Source organism: Empidonax traillii, unplaced genomic scaffold, assembly GCF_003031625.1.
Source record: "Empidonax traillii isolate 1590-97213 ecotype Southwest subspecies unplaced genomic scaffold, ASM303162v1 scaffold373:size1354568, whole genome shotgun sequence".
Lineage (NCBI taxonomy): Eukaryota > Metazoa > Chordata > Aves > Passeriformes > Tyrannidae > Empidonax > Empidonax traillii.
The window spans coordinates 977841-982282 of NW_020955566.1; positions in this window are offsets into that span (position 1 = coordinate 977841).

Sequence of the window (4442 nt, forward strand, 5' to 3'; positions counted from 1 at the left end):
TCAGTCAGATGAGCAGAACTGTAGCAGCTCCGCACAAGCTTTGTTTTGTGTTTTTGTTCTCCTCATGCTCAATATCAAGAAGACAACCTTGACTGTCATCTGTTCCAGCTATTTTGAGTTTGTTGTGAGACCAGAATGGGAAGAACAGTATTGACTAGTGAGACTTTGAAATCCTTTCATGCTTTTCTGAGCTCGTAAATACCTCAGTAAGCTATGACCTATCATGAGTTAAATTAACCTCAAATCGATTAGATAAATCCTGTCCAGTTCTTTGTCTCTGGAAGAGCATTCTGTGCTAAATGCTGAAAGCTGTGAGATGGAAGCTTATGGACATGGGGAAATTTTCTTTAATTTTTTTTTTTTGTGGTAATGAAATAGCAAAAAGCAGATCCCCAGATGAGACCCACTAGGGTCTCACAGTACAGACACTCACACCACATAATTTGTTTTAGTTCAAATTACTACTGCTGTTCTCAAGATTATTTTACATAGATTTTAGGAAATTAACTTTCTTTTGTACTCTGCAAAAATGGTTTTCTTACTTGAGTGATAAAGACTGAGGTGTGTACTACTCGTTACATACTTATTGTGTGAATTTATTAAGGGTTTTTGGGCAATTAAACTGTCTGTGCTCACAGGCAACAGATTCACTATAAACAGAAAACCAAACCAACTTCTGAGCTGCCCACCTACAAGAGTATCCTCACTAATGAAGTTACGAAAAACCTACCTAATTAGTCTATACAAGATAAATCTGAGTGATGGTAAATAATGGTTCATTAGGAAAGTATCACAAACATGTCATGGCTACCACAATAAGTCCTGGCTTCACTGCAGACCTATAATTTTATGGAAGAAGAAAAAGTAAGAAGCTAGGATTTATTCCATATCACTACACAAATGTTATGTGTCTGAAACATGTCCATGAAAAAAGTGATCATCCAGTCCCCATGAACTGAATGTGGACAGCTGGGCCAGGTGGTACTTGTTATGGACAGATACAATCTGATTTCAAGTTCTTACTCTGATTAATCTGGAGAAGGAATTAGAAACCTTTGGGTATACACTATTCAGAACAGAAATCTGCTCAGTTTCTTTCAGGAGGGCTCCTCAGCATTATTTATATAATTAAATAATCACTGAACCAGCAAGAAAGAGAAAGAAGAGAGTATGTAAGTGGTGGTTAGCATGTGAGGGTAATAGACTTTTTCTGAGTTCAAATGTCTTTCCAGGGAACAAAAACCAAACTGAGGTTTCTGAGATTTAGTTCATGTCTGTGCTATCAGAAAGTTACTGGTTTTGCTTTTAATCATATTTCATCAAGCTGAAACTTTCTGACGAAGTATTTCTTAAATAAATTACCTACTTGTTTGACTCTTAAGTGACCTTAAGCGCTCATATGTATTAAAGTATGTTTTACCCAGTGCTTGGGATTCTTCCAAAGATCATAGAATAGTTTGGTTTGAAAGGAACCTTAAAGATCATATTGTTCCAACCCCTCTGTCACAGGCAGAGATGCCTTCCACTAGACCAGCTGGCTCAAAGCCCCATCCAACCTGGCCTTTAACACTTCCAGGGACGGGGCATCCGCAACTTCTCTGGGCAACCTTTTTCAGTGTCTCACTACACTCACAGTAAAGAATGTCTTACTAGTATGTATTTTAAACCTACTCACTTTTAGTTTAAAGCCTTTCTCCCTTGTCCTATCCCTACATGTCATTGTAAAAGTCTGTATTTCTCCCAGGCTACCTGTCCTTGCTTCCTTGTTGTGTTTGGGTTTGTTCAGGACCTCCTTGTTCATCCATGCAGCCTCTTGGTGTTTTTACCTGACTTCCATTTCATTGGAACGCATCACTCCTGATCTTGGAGGAGGTGATCCTTGAATATTAACCAGTTTCTTTGTTACACTCTTTCATCCAGGGCTTCATTTCATGGAAGCAGGGCCCTGAAGAGGTCAAAGTCTGCTCTCCTAAAGTCCAGGATAGTGAGCTTTCTGTACATGCTTCTCTAACTCCTTTATTTCCCATACTACATGTATTTGCATAGAGACAATACAGTTGGGCTCCTGATGCAGCTGACTCACTGCCTGGACTGGTTGGGATTCCTTTGTGCAGCCCTTCAGGTGTTTCTCTACTGACCTGTGATCCCTCCCCAAGCTCTGAACATCTCTTGGTGTCCCTGACATCAAATTGGTAAGAATGCAATGGATTAAGGTTCCCCTTCCCAGTGTATACTAAATGTGTAATACATTGCAATATTTTTATTTATTGCTGTATAATGCATGCTTTATGATTTTTTGCCAAATCCATTGCATCTGGAGCACTTTCCCAGACATTGCAAAAGATTCTTGGGCATACTTATGAGCAAATATTCACTCCTAAATGAAAACAGTATAGAGATATAGCCTGAGTGCTAGACCCCCTCATCCCCTCACTGCCGTTGACCCTTCTAAGTGGTTATTTTCTACAGAGATCATGTATAAGTGGAGCAAGCACTAAGAAGTGTGTCAGTGAGCCTGCCTGTGTCATTCAATTGCATTTGCATCAATTGCTGTCTCTCTTTTAATTACTATAATCAAAGGTAACCCTCACATTGGTTATAAAACCTGAAATCTTTTTTGAAGACACATATTGGTTAAATTGGTGGAGATTTATGAAACCCACTTCATTCAGCAAGAATAATCATTAAAGATTAGATCTAAGGTGCCTAAAGTGCCTAAACCCTAGAGGAAAAACCAGAAGACTCATTTTTCAGTATTTAATCATCTCTCTTAGCATATGTTTTCATTACTTCTCAATGAAGGCTGTGTTTAAAAACTTACTAAGTTCTTTTCAAAGATCTCTTATGTACTTTAGTTCAAAGCTCATTTTTCAGTCAGTCTTTCTACTTTTCTTTTGGGGAGATTCTTTAATTATATAATCAATCTTTGCATTTTGTGTTCTTTCTGAGTATGATGAGGACATAAATCAATTTTAAAGTTCTCTTGGTCATATAAAAAGACTTCATTAAAATCACTGGTCACTGTAAGGTGGATTTAGCTCTGTCTTTTCAATGATGTCTATTCAGAAGAACTTGCATATCACTGCATGTCATCTGTCAGCAAACTCCCAATTTATATGAACAAGAATGAAATAATTTCCTAAATTAAAACAAAACACATTTGTAGCTATCAAACCATATTCTTGTATATCCACAAATAGGTGTTACTGAGATCAGGCTTCTTTTCCTTGAAGTACCTTTACTCGAAGAGAGGTAAACACTTTCACACTGGAGAGTTCTTAGAGCTGGATAATTTGCTATTCACATACTGCAGACCCATCACCTTGAGGTTAGAGAGTTCAAACTTATAGTACTTGTTCTCTATGCAAGATTCAATGGAAGGCAGAGATTGAAAGTAGAAGGCTTATTTTCCCTTGGCTCAGAAGTCAAGTATAGTCAGTTTTGCTTGATCTTTCTCTAACATAGTTGTAAATATTTTGAGTCTGATTATGAGACAGTGAACATCACAGCCCTTATTTCTTTCCTGACTTTGAGCAAAACCTCAAGCTATTTGAAATTAATAAGCACACATGATTCAAAGATAACTGAAAGATTTTGGTGAAGAATAGACATCTGGGACCTCTCATGTTCTTCTTGCCTTTGCACTGCTGCAGCAGTTCCTTGTCTAGTTGCCTCACAATTTCCCCTTTGTGAAAATGTTGACAATGTAAAATCACAATGTTTTTTCCTGTGTAACACCTAGCTTCCTCTTGTCAGAAATGTTATATGACAAGCCGGGGGTACACATGGAGGTGTACTTCTATAATCTGACAATTTCCATAAAAAGCAGACAATTGTAGAGTACACAATGTAATTGTTAATACTGATTAAAATAACCTTAAAACAGCTCTATTTTGCATCAGAAGTCAAACCATATCAAGAGATCATCAGAATGCAAGAGTGATTTAAACGTCCATCTCTGTAGAGCTGCACTTCTGGAGCTTTCTTAACTGTTTTGAAGTGAGATGCATTGATGGTATTTTTCTAAGCTGCAGCTCTATCTTCTGTAAATTACAAACTCTTTTTAAAACTTGTGAAACAGAGTTTATTTCAGTACATTTTTGGGATAATCTATTCAGTGACCTGTGGAATATTCAAATATTAAATAGTAGAAAGTAGACTGCTTTCACTTTACTTTCCTAGACTGAAATCTGGGAAAGTATACATTTATATTCACTACAAAAATATGTATTATCTTCAAGACTGAGCTCTGATTTTTCATCAGCTTTTGTTTGCAGCCCCAGAATACAATCTGAGACAGAAGAGCCTGGAGTGATCTGAGTTCTCTAATTTCCCATGTTTTGTCATACAAGAGTGCATTTTCATAGAAGTAAAATAATTGAGTATAATAGAGTAAGGAAGTATTTCAAATCACTATATATCCACTAGGATACTGAGGCACG